At 42.7% G+C, this 17,892-nt stretch overlaps 1 protein-coding gene across 1 annotated transcript in view; it reads left to right on the forward strand.

Moving 5' to 3' along the window:
• Window positions 1-5,104: 5,104 nt before the first annotated feature.
• LOC144682603 (P2Y purinoceptor 8-like) overlaps window positions 5,105-17,892 on the forward strand; it is a 30,005-nt gene continuing 17,217 nt past the window's right edge. Inside the window, exon 1 of the mRNA XM_078545091.1 lies at window positions 5,105-5,187. The gene's annotated coding sequence lies outside the window, so the exon portion shown is untranslated. The remainder of the gene's footprint in view (window positions 5,188-17,892) is intronic.

Here is a 17,892-nt window from a genome sequence, read left to right on the forward strand (position 1 = left end):
CGGCTGAAAATCACAGTTGACTGACGATTTAAGGTCCTTAACTAGCCCTTTAATTAATGGCGCGCGCGCGTCAAACTTCATCGCGCGCCCGCCCAGCGAAATATCGCGATGGTGCGCGGTGACATCGGGATGCTTGCCCGACCTCACCGCGTGTAATTTTACGTGCTGGTATTCAGGGTCCTCCCCCGCCGGCATGTCAAGAAGAAAATTCTGCCCTTGGTTTCAGATTGTGGTGTGTCTGACCACAGGTTGTCAAATGGTTTACCTAGACTGAACTTACTGTGAACATTACAGTATAAGATAGCTTTTGTAACTTGTGTTATCCTTACAAATCTGTATATATCCGCAAAGGTATAGTTGTGGGTGAAGGAGTATTGTAATATAGTTCAACTTTTCTTGCTGAATAAATGTTTTATTCTTTTGTTAAAAGTTCATTAGCTGACTCCGGTGACACTGTTCAGTAGCCCCTCTCCAAGTATCTAAACAAACAAATAAAAGTTAGGCTCTATCAAGCTGGGTTCCACCCTGGGATCAGTGGTAACCTCAGCTGGGTATCGTAACAAAGAGAAGGAACTTGAATATTGATGAGAAGAGAGACATGTTGTTGAAGATTTTTATCTTGTATTCATCCGGACAAACACAAGAATGCCAGATTTCAAAGGATCTCAACAGTTCATACTACAGGAGAAAAGGTGATCCTGCGATTGGGCAGCACTTGCTGAACAACCTTGAATGTGCTAATAACTGCTCTAACAACCAATTTAAGACAATCAGTCGAATTTGTAAGTTGGCTCATTCACATTTGCTAGAAATGACATATATTCATAGTCAAGGACCCATTCTCTGCAAACAAAAGGAATATGTTCAAGCCTTGTGCCTTTTTCGAATTACCCGGAATCTTCAGGAGCCTATAGTTTCCTGTTGCTTTCTCCATAGCAACGCCTTGGCCAATCAGTTGACTTACCAACCAACCAACACCCTTTTCTTCTGTAGTATAAATTGTTGGAAAGCTAAAAGCACTGGAGGTCCAAAGATACTTGTCCATGTCCATAGAACATTAAGATGTCATGAACAGATACAAAAAATAACCAAAAAGGCTAATGGAATGTTGATCTTTAATTTTTTAAAAATTGTTCATGGGACGTGGGCATCATTGGCTGGGCCAGCATTTATTGCCCATCCCTAACCGCATTGCCGTGGGTCTGGAGTCACACATAGGCCAGACCAGGTAAGGATGGCAGATTTCCTTCCCTCAAGGAAGCAATTTCCTTCCCTAAAGGGCATTAGTGAACCAGATGGATATTTAACAACAAACAATGGTTTTGTGGTTATCATACTTTTAATTCCAGCCTTTTATTGAATTCCGATATCACTATGGTGGGATTTGAATCCAGGGCCCCAGAGTATTAACCTATGTCTCTGGACTACTAGCCCAGTGACAATACCATTATGCCACCACCTGCTCCCAGTGACTGAGGTCCATTTGAATCTGACATTGGGCTCACGAAGCCTGTGGAGAATATCTTGCCTACTGGCTCTGGACTGTCAAACAGCCTTTTTCTCCATCTCTAACTTTTTTTTTACAGCTAATAAACAGGAATGTTCAAAGAACTTTATAGAGCACCATTATTTAACCATATGTTCTGCCATAGCTGCTCACAAGAACATAAGCACATAAGAAATAGGAGCAGGAGTAGGCCATTCGGCCCCTCAAGCCTGCCCCGCCATTCAATAAGATCATGGCTGATCTGCCCCGGGCCTCAGCTCCTCTTTTGTGCCAGCTCCTCATAGCCCCCAACTCCCCGATATTTAAAAAATCTATCTACCTCCTCTTCAAATACTTTCAGTGATCTAGCCTCCACAACTCTCTGGGGTAGAGAATTCCAGACATTCACTACCCTCTGAGAGAAATTCCTTCGTATCTCAGTTTTAAATGAGTGTCCCCTTATTCTATAACTATGTCCCCTAGCTTGAGATTTCCCCACTAGTGGAAGCATCTTCTCAACATCTACCCTGTCAAGCCCCCTCAGAGTCTTGTACGTTTCAACAAGATCACCCCTCATTCTTCTAAACTCTAATGAATAAAGGCCTAACCTGTTTAGCCATTCTTGATAAGTCAACCCCATCATCCCAGGAATCAGCCTAATGAATCTATTTTGAATAGTGTCCAATGCCAGTATATCCTTTCCTAAATATGAGGACCAAAACTGTACACAGTACTCCAGACGTGTCCTCACCAACACCCTGTACAGTTGTAACAAGACTTCCCTATTTTTAAACTCCAACCCCCTAGCAATACAGGCCAAAGTTCCATTTGCCTTCTTAATTACTTGCTGCACCTGCATGCTAATTTTTTGTGTTTCATGCACAAGAACACCCAGATCCCTCTGTGCTGCACTTTTTTGGAATCTCTCCATTTAAATAAGTCTGCCTTTTGATTTTTCCTGCCAAAGTGCCCTTTCCTACATTAAGCTCCATCTGCCAAGTTTTCGCCCACTCACTCAACCTATCTATATCCCCTTGCAGATTCCTTATGTCCTCATCATAACATGCCATTCCACCTATTTTTGTATCATCAGCAAATTTGGATACATTACACTCTGCCCCCTCCTCCAGGTCATTAATATGGATAGTAAATAATTGAGGCCCTAGGTCTTTGATCCTTGTGGCACTCCACTAGATAGATCTTTCGAACCTGAAAAAGACCCATTAATTCCGACACTGTCTTCTGTGTGTTAACCATTCCTCAACCCATGCTAATACATTACCCCCAATACCGTGAGCTCCTATCTTTTACAATAATCTTTTATGTGGCACTTTATCGAATGCCTTCTGGAAATCCAAATACACTGCATCTAATGATTCCCCTTTATCAACACTGCTTGTTATATCCTCAAAGAACTCTAGCAAGTTTTTCAAACATGGTTTCCCTTTCACAACACCACGTTGGCTCTGTTTGTGTTAAGTTTTTCTAAATGTCCTGCTAATTCTTCTTTAATATTGGATTCTAGCATTTTCCCAACAACAGATGTTAGGCTGACTGGCCTATAGTTTTCTGCTTTTTGTCTCCCTCCCTTCTTGAACAGGGGCATCACGTTAACGGTTTTCCAATCTGCTGTGACCCTCCCAGAATCCAGTGAGTTCTGGAATATTTCGACCAACATCTCCAGTATCTCTGCAGCCACTTCCTTTAAAACCCTTGAATGCAGGCCATCAGGTCCTGGCAACTTGCCTGCCTTTAGTCCCATTAGTTTCTCAAATACTTTGTCCCTCGTGATAGAGGCTGTTGCAAGATCTTTCTTCACATTAGCTCCTTTGTTTGGGATGTTTATAGTGTCCTCCACTGTGAAGACCGATGCAAAATGTTGGTTTAAATTATCTGCTATTTCCTCCTTTCCCTTTATCAATTCTCCATTTGCATCATCCAAGGGACCCACACTCACTTTAGCTACTCTCTTTCTTTTTATATATCTGCAGAAGCTCTTGCTGTTTGTTTTCATATTTCTTGCCAATTTACTTTCGTAATCAATTTTCCCCCTCTTTATTAGCTTTTTAGTCATCTGCTGCTGGTTCCTAAAAAAATTCCCAATCCTCTGGCCTGCCACTAGTTTTCGATGCTTTGTATTCCTTAGTTTTTGATTGGATACTCTCCTTGACCATCTTTGTTAACCACGGTGGTTTATCCTTCTCATCAAGTCCTTCTTTTTGACCAGGATAAGTTTTTGCTGAACGTTATGAAATATCTGCTTAAATGTCTGTCATTGCTCATCCACTCAAACCAGGGGACATAGTTACAGAATAAGGGGACACTCATTTAAAACTGAGATGTGAAGGAATTTCTTCTCTCAGAGGGTAGTGAATGCCTGGAATTCTCTACCTTAGAGAGTTGTGGAGGCGAGATCACTGAGAGTATTTAAAGAGGGGGTAGGCAGATTTTTGAAATATCGGGGAGTTGAGGACTACGTGGAGCTGCGCGAAAGAGGAGTTGAGGCCTGGGGCAGATCAACCATGATCTTATTGAATAGTGGGGCAGGCTTGAGGGGTTGAATGGCCTACTCCTGCTCCTATTTCTTATGCCCTTATGTTCCACTGAGGTTCCCTTAGTCTATTTCCCCAGCCCACTTTAGACAACGCTTTCTTCATACCTCTGTAATTGCCCTTATATAAGTTGAGGACGCTGGTTTGAGACCCGAGTTGCTCACCCTCGAACTGAATTTGAAATTCTACCATGTCGTGATCTCTACCCCTTAGAGGGTTCTTAATGACGTGGTCTCTTATTAATCCTACCTCATTACACATGACTAAACCCAAAATAGCCTGTTCCCGGGTAGGTTCTGCAACCTATTGCTCTAAGAAACAATCCCTGGAAGCGTCCTGAAAATTCCTGGAAAGTTGGCAACCCCGGGAGTGCTGCAGCGTCAAACGTGCTGACTTTTGGGTTTGCTGCGGAGAGTGGCACTGAGGGAGGGGGTTGCCTGTGTCTATGGGGGTTCATACCGACACAACAGCCAACATCTGCAGAGGAGAGCAGGGGGAAGTTACTGGCAAATAGAAAGAGGATCCAAAACCCAGTGAGTCAGCTGAAGTGCAAGTTCAATCCTGAACATGGTGATGCAAAATGTCCCTGAATCACTGCAGTGTTGAATTGGTTTTGGGTAAGACGTGGCGAGGGCGGGTCTCAGTCAGGCTGTGGGCACTGTCGGAGCATGCAGCACTAAACGTCTTTTAAGCTTTTCCCTGTAGCCTCACTTTGAGTGGATAAAGAACAAGGAGAGTTTTCTTTTATTAATCAACCATAGCCTGAACCATGGTGTGAATGTATTGGACGATGCACACAACGCCGTAACTCAGAGGATTTCGGCATCGCCCGTGCTAATAGCGATCATTATGCATCTATTGCGATCCACTCACACTGAAACCTACAACCTAAATTGACAGGTCAGCGCTGCGGGTCGAAGACTCCTCCCTGGGCACTGAGTTTTGTCTCATACGCTGACGTATAAACTAGCGGAACCCAACATGTGGATGGAAGCACATTTAACAAGTGTACGGGCAGATCGGTAGATGTCTCTGAGGCAAAGAGGAACTTCAAAGGCTTCCCCCACTTTTAACTGTAAGCAGGTTGTAAAAAAAAAAATTCTCCAATACTGGAAGTTGAAAAGGAGTGGTATTGGAATTCACAAGCGGGTAAGTCATTTTACTTCATCAAGGCAAATCCCTTGTCCTCAGCGTTTCTTTCAGTCGCTCATTTTCATGTGCCAGTTGTGAAGACTCTCGCCACCGATCTGACCATTGCATTGTCAACTATATGTGTGTGCACATGCATGTCTGTGTGTGTGAACATGTGTGTGTGTGTGTGTGTGTAAATATATGTGTGAAAATGTGTTGTGTGCCTGTGTGTAACTGTGTGTAAATATGCGTGTGTGGAAATATGTTAAGGTGTAATTGTGTGTGTGTGTGTGTGTAAATATGTGTGTGAAAATATGTTAAGGTGTAATTGTGTGTGTGTGTGTGTGTAAATATGTGTGTGAAAATATGTTAAGGTGTAATTGTGTGTGTGTGTAAATATGTGTGTTTAAATATGTGCATGTGTTGTGTCTGTCCATGTATGGCCAGGATTTTGCCCTCGTCGGGTGGGAGCTGTTGGGAAGCCGACCGTAATTTCACACTGGCGGGCCAATTAAGTCCCACCCAGCGTCAAACGCACGCTGCAGCGCTGCCTGTGTGCGGGGGTGGAGGCGGGGGAGGGGGGGGTGGGGAGAGGGCGAGTGTGGAACTTTGCGCATGCACACGGGTGCACGCAGGGAAATCTCCCTGAGTCACTGAGCTGTCTCAGGGAGATGAAGATTTTGAAAATTAAAAATAAAGAATTTTGAAATGTAAGAAAAAACATGTCCCTTCATGTGACTCTATCGCATGAGCAGGGACATGTTACGAATGAAACTAAAACATTTTTTAATTTAACTTTTATTTGCTGTTGGAAACCCCTCCCCGCCCGTGGATGAGGTTTCCTAAAAAAATTCCAAAGGCCGCTTGGTCTTTTCGCCAGCCCGCCAACCGTAAGGTTGGACGGGCAGCGAGAAATTGAACTTAAAACAAAAACAAAAATACCTGGAAAAACTCAGCAGGTCTGGCAGCATCTGTGGAGTGAACTTAATTATTACTTTAGTGGCCTTAATAGGCCTTTTAATTGTCGGCAGGTGCGCTGCCGATTCATGCGCATGCCCACTGACCGAAATATCGCACCAGTGCGCGATGATGTTGGGACACTCGCCCGACGTCATTGCGCGTCATTTTATGCTCATTCGGGTCGGGTGCGCACCTGCCTGACGAGTGAAAAATACTGGTCTGTGTATGTGTGTGTGCGCCTGTCTGTATGTGTAAATATGTGTGTGTGAAAATGTGTGTGCATGTAAATATGCCTATATGTTGTGTGTCTGCGTATGTATATGCATGTGTCTGTGTGTGTAATTTTGTGTACTTGTGTGTATGTGTGGGTGTAAATATGTGCTATGCGTCTGTGTGTGTAAATATGTGTGTTTTAAATGTCTGTGTGTGTTGTGTTTTGTATGTATACCCATGTGTTTGTGTGTATGTGTGTTCGTAAATATGTGTTGTCTGCCTGTGTATGTATATGCGTGCGTGTGTAAATATGTGTGCCTCTATATGTATATGCGTGCGTGTGTAAATATGTGTGCCTCTGTATGTATATGCGTGCGTGTGTAAATATGTGTGCCTCTATATGTATATGCGTGCGTGTGTAAATATGTGTGCCTCTATATGTATATGCGTGCGTGTGTAAATATGTGTGCCTCTGTATGTATATGCGTGCATGTGTAAATATGTGTGCCTCTATATGTATATGCGTGCGTGTGTAAATATGTGTGCCTCTGTATGTATATGTGTGCGTGTGTAAATATGTGTGCCTCTATATGTATATGCGTGCGTGTGTAAATATGTGTGCCTCTGTATGTATATGCGTGCATGTGTAAATATGTGTGCCTCTATATGTATATGCGTGCGTGTGTAAATATGTGTGCCTCTGTATGTATATGTGTGCGTGTGTAAATATGTGTGCCTCTATATGTATATGCGTGCGTGTGTAAATATGTGTGCCTGTATGTGTGTGTGTGTAAATATGTGTGCCTGTATGTGTGTGTAAATATATGTGCCTGTATGTGTGTGTGTGTAAATACATGTGCCTGTATGTGTGTGTGTGTAAATATGTGTGCCTGTATGTGTGTGTGTAAATATATGTGCCTGCATGTGTGTGTGTGTGTAAATATGTGTGCCTGTATGTGTGTGTAAATATGTGTGCCTGTATGTGTGTGTGTGTAAATATGTGTGCCTGTATGTGTGTGTGTAAATATGTGTGCCTGTATGTATGTGTGTGTAAATATTTGTGCCTGTATGTGTGTGTGTGTGTAGATATGTGTGTGTGTAAATGTGTGTGTCTGTATGTGTGTGTGTAAATATGTGTGCCTGTGTTTGTGTGTATGTGTAAATATATGTGTCTGTATGTGTGTGTGTGTAAATATGTGTGCCTGTGTTTGTGTATGTGTGTGTGTATGTGTGCCTGTGTGTGTGTGCATGTGTAAGTATGTGTGCCTGTGTGTGTGTAAATATGTGTGCCTGTGTGTGTAAATATGTGTGTATGTGTGTGTAAATATATGTGCCTGTGTGTGTGTGTGTAAATATGTGTGCCTGTATGTGTGTGTGTAAATATGTGTGCCTGTACGTGTGTGTGTGTGTAAATATGTGCGCCTGTATGTAAGTATGTGTGCCTGTGTGTGTGTAAGTATGTGTGCCTGTGTGTGTGTAAATATGTGTACCTGTGTGTGTGTGTAAATATGTGTGCCTGTGTGTGTGTAAATATGTGTACCTGTGTGTGTGTAAATATGTGTGCCTGTGTATGTGTGTGCGTGTAAATGTGTGTGCATGCATGTGTGTGTAAATGTGTGTGCGTGTGTAAATATGTGTGCCTGTGTGTGTGTGTGTGTAAATATGTGTGCCTGTGTGTGTGTGTAAATATGTGTGCCTGTATGTGTGTGTGTGTAAATATGTGTGCCTGTATGTGTGTGTGTGTAAATATGTGTGCCTGTGTGTGTAAATATGTGTGCTTGTGTATGTGTGTGTGTGTGTAAATATGTGTGCCTGTGTTTATGTATGTATATGTGTATATTTGTGTATGTTGTGTGTGTCTGTTTGTGTATATCTGTGCTGTGTGTGTGTTGTGTCTGTGTGCATGTATATGTGTATATGTGTGTATCTGTGTGCATCTCTGTGTGCATATGTGTGTGTATTATGTGCCTGTAGGTGTATATACATTAATTAATATGCATGTGTGTTGTGTGTATATTGTGTACGTCTCTGTGTGAATTTACAGTTGCTTAGTGATATCAGGATTAATTGAAACTGATCACTTAATTGCAGACTTCAGATTCTACCTCACCCCAGTTTGCCTGACTCTGACTGCCTTAATGTTTCTGTAAAGGCATATTTCCCATAGGGAATCCTTATAAATCATCCTTGTGAATCTTTTTTGCATTGGCTGCTGAGTTAACAAGGCTGTGAGGTTATTAATAATGGATGGTTAAGGCAAGAATCAGTTCTTAGATTTGAACTTGTGTCCCCTTTGCTTTTATGCTAAGAGTCCTCTTGCGGAATTTTGCTGGGTAGATTCTAAAGAATGAGAAGAAATAATAATCCGAATAAAAATAAAATAATAAAGATTGATGTAAATAGCAGCTAAGAGAGAGAGGAATAGGTTGAGGTTTTGGGGAGGTGTAGCCCTTGGTCAGAACATTAACTTGTATTTCCAACACTTTTTAGGTTTAGTTCCCATTTTCAGCATTCTGACCCAGAGTGATGCCCAGAAAGGTTAACTTACTTATTCCACGTTGCAGATGTTGAATTACAGTGCCATTGGTTTAAAGTGACTGAATAGCTTCTCCTTCAGTACAACTATCCCGTTTATCTTAAACTGTCATTGGGAATAGTAGGATCGTGGTTATGATCATCCGGAGACCAGGACTGCTTTCTAGGCGTAAGTTCAAATCCCACCCTATCAGCTGGCGAAATTTAAATTCAATCAACTTAATTAAAAACCTGGAATAATGCAGTCTTGGTACCAGACTCCTACATCACCATCCCTGGGTATGTCCTGTCCTAGGGCCTAGTACCATTTGCAACTCCCCAGATGTTAAAGCAGTCCAGGCGTGCAAGCTAAAGGGAAGTTATGCAAGGACTATGGCGAAAGGACAAGGGAGCGGGGCTAATTGGATTAATGTTTCAAACAGCCAGCACAGAAACAATGGGCAGAATGGCCTCCTGTTCTGTATTATTCAACGATTCCTCCCTATCCCACTTTATTTATTTTTGAACTTGACCTAATATTAAAAATTCATGCTGACTGACATCAGTTCAACCTTTTGGTGGTGGAAGAGTTCTCACCTGGCACTTCGGAATGTCTGTAGTGCCCTTCATAACCTCAAGAAGTTCCAAAGCACTCTACAGCCAGTGGGATATAGTCACTGTTGTAATGCAAAGTTCCACAGAAAACAATATGACAATGAGCAGGCTATCTGTTTTGAGTGACATTGTTTGAAGGATAAATATTGGCCTGGACTCCGGGGAAAGCGGCGCAGTTTTCTCTGAATCGTGCCACAGGATCTTTTATATCCACACGAGAGGATAGATGGTGTCGCAGTTTAACGTTTCAACTGAAAGGCGGCACCTGTGACACTGCAGCACTCCTACTGCAATATACTGGAGTGTCAGCCTAGATTTGGTGCTCAAGTCTCGGAAGTGGGACTTGGACTCGCAAACTTTGGATTTAGGCCGTGATTTTCCAGTCCCAAGACCAGAAATTCTCACTCGAAGTCAACAGACCCTTTGCTGGTCGATCAAATTTTCTGTTCCGCCCATGGCGATTACTGTGGTGGGCGGGACCGGAAAATCCCAGCTTTAGAGTGGAGCCACAGATGACACCAGTAAATTACAGAAGGTTAGTCACTATAAGAATATGAATATACCAGAGTGAGCTAAGAAAATAATTGCATCAAATCATATACGGAGGTTGACAGAAAGCGCTAATAAATTATGTAAACACTGTGGGTGGGTATGCATGGAGCAGAAAAAGGTGTAGGTGGATCTAATCTTTGCACGAACTAATTGATAACAGATATGGGTGCCTGCATTATCAAACTGAGATCTAAAACAGGTTTCGACATTTTTCTCTGAACAATTCTTGAATTTTCTTTCATGTTTTATTGAAGGAAGTTATCTCCTTTCCTGGGAATATTAGAAAGGTTGCAGGTTGCCCTCGAGTTTATTGTCGAAATGTCAGCAGACATGACAAATGAGGGGAATTAGAGTCAAACACAGCAACAACACTGTGCATTTGTAAAGCACCTTTAACATAGTAAAATGTTCCAAGATATTTCACAGGAGTATAATTAAACAGAATTTGACACCTAGATACATAAGGAAATATTAGGACAGGTGGTCAAAAGCTTGGCCAAAATGGTAGGCATTCAGGATCATCCTAAAGGGAAGAGAGGCAAAGGAATTTCAAGAAGCAATTCCAGCACTTGGGGCCCAGACAGCTGAAGGTACTGTTGCCAATGATGGAACATTTAAAACCCAGGATGTGCAAAACGGCATAATTAGAGGAGTGCAGGTTAGAGAGTTAGAAGAGGTTACAGAAATAAAAGTGAGGCATTGGCGGATGAGGACCCTATGTAGGCCAACGGGCAGAAAGATGATGGGTGAACAGTGCTTGGTTTGAGAAAGGGTATGGGCTGCAGAAGTTTGGATGATCTCAAGTTTCCAGAGGATGTCAGATAGAAGGTTGACCAGGAGAGCATTGTAATAGTTGAGTCTAGAGATGACAATGGTCATGTGAATGTGCAGCTGCCATCAAACAGATCCAATTTTCATAACTGGGATGTCCAAGAAAAAGACTTGTGGGCTTTACACTTTTTAGGAGGATGTCTAAAGTTGCCAGAGTTCTTTGGAGAAGTGGACTCCCCTTTTGGATAGGTCCAGAACACCTTTGGGAGAAGTCAGGCATCCTTTGCGATTGTTAAAAGTAGACATGAGTGCACCTAAAAAGTGGATAAACTTATTGGAACTGTCAAGGTGAAGGGAAACTGTCAAGCTGTCAAGGCATCTGTCAAGCAGTCAAGGCATTGAAATCTCATTGGAACTGTCAAATTCATTGGAACTGTCTAACTGTCAAGGAACTGTCAAATTCATTGGAATTGCCTAACTGTGAAGGGAACCATCAAATTCATTGGAACTGTCTGTCAAGGGAGATATAAAATTCATTGGAACTGTCTAACCATCAAGGAACTGTCAAATTCATTGGAATTGCCTAGCTGTGAAGGGAACTGTCAAATTCAATGGAACTGACTAACTGTCAAGGCATTTAAATCTCCTGGCCTTTAAATGTTTTTAAAAACCTGGAGATTATAAAAATCAGTGCTTGCTAATTCAGTCTTTCTGTTGACATAAACCTGAGGCTGTCATTATAGGATATGTGTTGCATGACTGATTTCACAACCTATCATTTTCACAGTAGGATGCCTGTCAGTTCACAGTTTGATTGACAGTTCCAAGTGGTTATAAAGTCTTTGTGGGGCTATGAATAAAAATGCTTGTTTTTATAAGGGGTTAACCACTTGAATTAAATGTTCATTTTTATAAGGGATTAAATAGTAAAATAGGTTTTTAATGAATGAGTGAGTGTTTTTTTCACAAAAATTAAGACTGCTATTTCATTTCATCTCAGCATAGGGTCCTGAGGTCTGTCCATAGTAGATACTGAGTGAGTTGGTATGGAAGGTGTAAGGGCAAATGATGGTGACTGGTGGGCTTGAGTTGGCACTAAGTTGGCATAGGGGCTAAAAAGGCCCAAGGTGTGTAGAGGGGCATAGGTTGGCATGGAGGGTATGAGAGGCCATGGAGGTGGGTAGGGGGCATGAGGCAGCATGAGTTGACTTGGATCGGGCAGGGAGTGTGTGTGGATGGGTGAAGGGGCGGGTGGGGTATGAGCGGTGAGGGCTGGAGGAGTGTTTCTCATTTTGTTACAGTTGGGACGAAGTCCCAGATCACTGAGGTGGGCCTTTCACACAGCCTGCCTCCACACCTGGCAGCTCCTGTGGCTGCCTCTGAACTCTTTGAAGGGGCAGTGGGCTCGACTCCCGTTAACATCTACCTGGGACACTTTCTCCTGAGCCGGGTTTACGGAGCTTGGAATTTTCCCAGCTCTGTGCTCCCAACTCGGAAGCAAAAATTCGGACCTGAGTCTCCCAAAAAGATGTTGAAGGTATCGTGTTGTAAATAGTTGTGCTGTAAACTGTCCATTTACTTCTAAGATGAAACAGAGTTGGGGTTAAGGCTAGTGAGTTAGCAGTTATACCTGAACGTAAGGCTAACGTGTTTCACATGCAGTGGAGAAGAGAGCAGAGGCAGCCATTTTTGAGTCAGGTTACAGCCTTCTCTACAAATTAACGAATCTCAAACCGACAGCAGTTCTGTGTGGTCCACAGATGAGAGGCTGTTTGGCTTTGCAAGCTAACACAGGCGCCTGCAGGAAAGGGGTGGCCCCTAGTCAAAGAAATGGATCCAGCAGCCGTCTAAAGATTCCCGGAGGTTCATCCTGGCATGGTAAGGGGGGAAGTAGAATCACCAGAGCAGGTTTTACTGCTGGTGGTGGATTTAAGGAACTCTCCGAAAACTGATAAAAATGCTTGGAGACAGTCACTTAAAGTTAATATGCAGCGTAACAGGGATACAGGAATCCATTGGGTGCTAAGAGCAACTGGTGACTGCTAAAAGGTCTGTATTTCCATGGAAAGTATGAAAGGGGAGCATCACTTTCTGTAGTTTAAAGTATAAGTTGCCTACAAAAAAAAAGTGTTTAGCCAAGAGTGTTTTCTTAGTCATTTATTACAGTAAAAGTTTTAAAATGTGAAATCTTGTCATATCATTTTTTTCAGCAAGTAACTGGAAGTTTGAATTTCTTTTTAAAAGTTACTCTAAGGGGATCATAACTCTGTGGTCATTGAACAACATCAGGAAAGGGGACCCAGGCTGTTTCGATTTCTCCTTTCCAACCCATAGCACTGGGGCCAGTTGTACAGCAGATAACTCAACAGAAGCCAGAGATCAAAGCTGAGATCAAAGCAGTTACCTATTGCCGCGACCTGGTGTGTTGACTCCAGTTGCACTTAGCCCTGAAAGTTCCATCCCATGACCTCGTGCCTCTAACTGACCCCTCGCCCACTCAACTGTCTCTTTCTGCCATCTCCAACATTTTTTTGATATAACACAAACAAAGGTGTTTAAAAATTAAATCCTTTTTTAACGCCCCTATGATTTTTCTCCTAGCTCGCTCACATCAGTGCCCAGGAAACTAGTCTTCCATTCTTGGAAACTTCGGTACAATCCTGAAGGGTTGACAATAATACTCTCATGTATATCCTCATGTATATCTCATGTATATCCTTAGTATATCCTTTTTGCATCTGACATTAAAAATGAATCTGATCCTTAGGGAGGTTGACATAATGGGGCATCATATTGCGATTCAGTTCCAGTGCAGTTGGGCCTGTTGAGTTGTCTGTTATACGACATAAGTTTAGAAAGCTTAAAACGGAAACGTTTTCTCGAAATGATTTGTAGCTCTCTTCCGCACCAATTTTCTCCTCTCTCCTGATGACTTTGATTCATGTTTTCCAATGGTACCAGTCTGGTAAATGCTGTTCATGCATCAATCCACACAGCTGTAGCAGGGGAGTGGTGGGGGTTATCCCAACCTAAACAGAAAATAATAACACAAAAAGTAAGACCTGCACTACAGAATGTCTCACATTGCTTTACAAGTTAATTATCTGCTTTTGAAGTGTCATTACTTTTGGGAAACCCAGCATCCAATTTGCGCAGAAGCAGCAATGGGATAGCGACCAGGTGATCTGTTTTAGTGAGGTTGGTTGAGGGATAAATATTGGGCAGCCTGAATCGCCCTGCTCGTCTTTGAATAGTCCCATGGGATCTTTCATGTTCCCCCAAGAGGGAAGGCGTGGCCTTGGTTTAATGTCTCTTCTGAAAGGCTCAGTGCAGTCCTCCCTCTGTACTGCCTTGGAGTATCAGCCTAGACTTTGTGCTCAGGTTTCATGCGGGTGACACTTGAATGCACAACCTTCTGAGAGTGCTATCCATTGAGCACAGCTGACACCTCAGAAGGAAAGTAACCTTCACTCCTCAATGCAATTTCTTGTATTAAGTGCCTCAGGCTGATGGCGCAACTTAAAATTATTTAGGCTCACAAAAATAAGAGTTGAGTTTTAAAAACTGGGCTGTCCCAGGAGGCAGTAAATTCCCTATTGATGCCAATAGTCCATTTTAATGATACCTTGCCTGCTGACCTGATTGCTTCTCGTGTTGAATACATATAAGAATTCGATGGTGTCAACCAGTTAATCTATTGAAATGGAATAAATATCACAAGAGTGAGCCTTTCATAATCTGAACAAGGATGCTGTACATTTACTATTCCCAATTGTAGAAGTTAAATTTGCAGAAATATTTTTGTTCCTGTGTATTTCGTTGCACAACAGGGTGCCAGGGACAGCTGTGAATTTGAGTCAGCTACTTGCCAGAAGTACAGAAATGTCTGCAAACATTGTACAGCGGGATCAGATGCAATTCTAGAGGTTAAGTAGTCCTGAGGGGAATTAGTTAGTGTAGAATGGACAATCCAGAGAAGACCCTGTAGTCATGGAGTGATTGAAACAGAGAAGGAGGTCATTCGGCCCATCAGGTCTATGCCAGCTCTCTGTAGAGCAATCCAGTCAGTCCCATTTCTCCTCTCTCTTCCCGTGACTCTGTAGATTTAATTTCCTCAAGTGCCCATTCTATTTCCTTTTGAAACCATTGATCGCCTAACGGTCGGACAAGTTCAAGCCAATTAGTTCCTTAACGGACTTAACAGGGCGCTTAATTGTCATTGGGCGCACTGCCGATTCCCACGCACTCCCGCCGACCAAAATATCGTGTGAGTGTGCCATGATGTCGGGATGCTCGCCTGACGTCATCGCGCGTCATTTTACGCTTGTTCATTATACACCTGCCCAACGAGCGCAATATTCTGCCCCATATTTACTGCTGCTCATTTCTTTTTGCCTAAAAAAAACATTTGGTATCAAATAAAATTCTCAAGATTGAGCGATTTCACAATGTGATAAAGGATATCATGTATTTGTTCTTTCCAAACGTAAAAGTGAATTTCAATTTTTTGATCACTTGTGCATTGTATTGCATGGCAGGAGATTAGGGAAATGTATATTTGATTCTTAAATAAACTATTTTTCACTGATTTTTAAAAAAAAAAAAATTGCTCCATTGAAGAGTCAAGGCGAATTAAGGCAAAGGCCCACAGTGTAGAACACCACCAAGATTAAAAAGAGTAGGACACCAAAAAAGGCCAATCTAGAATTAGTGACCAGGTCACATCCAGCTTGGATTTTAAAAGGTCGGTAAACAGTGGAAGGAAGTTAAGGCTTAGTGAGGTATGGAGATGTGCAGTTTTGAAAGGCTGGGAAACATCAGAGTAGGAGGTGTTGTAATAGGTCTTGCACTCAGCATCGGAGATGCAAGGGGCAGGACCAAGCTTAAGCTTCCTCAGCTGCTTCAAGTAGACATTCCCCCTGGCATAAGGTTGGGAATGGATCTGCTTGCCAGCAATTACAGTGTGTTCAGCTCCATTCACAACTCCTACAATGACAAAGTCACTGGGCTCACTAACATTTTTATGCTGCTTATTGTTAAAAGTGCAGAGATTAATGCTAGTATATAGTGGACTCTTATAGGCAGGAAACCTATGTGCCGCATAATGCTAAAACTTGGCCACCTCCAATTTAAACAAAAATGGACAACCACTTTCCGCTGACCTTCAGCAAACTCCTCCATCACTGTCAAAATCTTGCAGAGTCACCGTTAGCCAGAAGCATAACTGGACCAGTCAAATCATCATGGCTACAAGAGCAGAGCCCTCTGTGATAACTGTCTTCATTTGAATCCTGAAAACATCTTTACAAGGATCAAGTCAGGAGTGTGATGAAGTATTCACCATTCATATGGATATGGGGCAGTCGTAAAATCAGTCAAAAGAGCTTAGCGCTATGCAGGATACAGCAGGTCGCTTGTGCTGGGCCTCAGCCTCCATCACTACTGCTTTGCGGTTGAAACACTTACTCCCTATCATAAGCACTGCAACAACTCACCATGGTTACCTGCCAACTCTGCGACCTCTACCACCAAGAAGGACAAAAGCAGCAACATTCCCCTCCAAGTCCGATACCATTCTCAATTGGACATGTCACCACTGACTCAAAATTTTAGGAGTGTCTCAACCTAACACTGTTGTGGGAGCACTATTAGGACAAGGACAGCAGCAGTTGAAGGGGAAAGCCCACTGTCACCTTCTCAGGGCAATTAGAGACTGAATGTAGCCTTACCAATGTTACCCATGTTCTGGGAACAAACTATATAAAAGGTAGAGCAGCATATTTGGACCTTAGGGAGAACAAAAAGTGGATGTTCAGAGCAGCATAAATCGTATTAGTGTTTTTTTTTATTTATTCACAGGATGTGGGCTTCGTTGGCTGGGCCAGCATTTATTGCCCATCCTTAGTTGCCCTTGAGAAGGTGGTGGTGAGCTGCCCTCTTGAACCACTGCAGTCCACGTGGTGTAGGTACACTCACAGTGCTGTTAGGGAGGGAGTTCCAGGATTTTGACCCAGCGATTGATCAGGGAAAAACAACAAGTACCTTCAGAAAGAGTTGGGAGTCTGGATTTGGAAGAATGATTGACTATTAAAGTGACAAGCTTTTCTAGTAATCGCTAACAGCCCAACCAAAGTATTGAGTTGTTGGCTGCAATACGACAGAAGAACCAATAAATCATAGCCTGAAAACTGGGGACGTTATGCTCCTGAGATAGAGATACTTCAACAGTTAAATGGTTTTGAAGGTAGAGTGAGGGCAGACCATACAGAAGAGTCCCTAGAGTACAAATTTGTACATGAAATGGATAAATGGATAAAATACTTTCTCTTTTATAAATGTGGTGTTGAATTTATTCTGCAGAGGCAAGATGAGATGATGAATAAGATTACTTTTTATTTGAGGGTGGAGTGGAATTTTCCAGGGTATTTTTCCCCTTATTGGCCCTGGGTTTTTCTTCTCTATCATTTGCCTCTTTAAGAAGTTTATTACATACTGGTGGGTGGGGGAGTGACAGGGGTGTGGTTGTATGGTTGGTGGCGAAGATGTCAGGCTTGATGGACCAACTGGTCTTTCCCTAGCTGTCAATTTTGCATATTCAGGTACTTGTGTTATTTCAAGGAATCATTGAATGCTCATTGAAGCAGGCCATTCAGCCCATCGTCATTGTGCCAGTCCCTGTAAAAGCAATTCAGCTATTTCCACTCCCCTGCTTTTTCCCCCGTAGCCCTGCACATTTTTTTTCTCTAGCCTCCACCAGACTCTCAGACACGTGATCCTGACCACCCGCTGTGCAAAAAGCTTTGTCTCTTGGTCTTCTCTTGTTGAAGGAGAATAGCCCCAGTGTCGCCAATTTATCTACATGACTAAGGAGCCTCTGATCTGCAGAACCAGTCTCAAGAATCCCAGACCCAATAATGACACTGGGAAGCAGTTGGAGAGAGAGACATGTGTTGCTTTCTGTTTGTCACAGTTTCTTGCTGAATGTTTTCTATTTTTAGTAACCCTGTGGACTGTTTCAGTAGCTACAGCTGCAAATGCCGTGATTGCGGCAACAAAGATGATGATCACTACCACGAGTTGCGTCAAAGCTCTCTCACT

This window comes from Cetorhinus maximus, chromosome 7 (assembly GCF_964194155.1).
Source record: "Cetorhinus maximus chromosome 7, sCetMax3.hap1.1, whole genome shotgun sequence".
Lineage (NCBI taxonomy): Eukaryota > Metazoa > Chordata > Chondrichthyes > Lamniformes > Cetorhinidae > Cetorhinus > Cetorhinus maximus.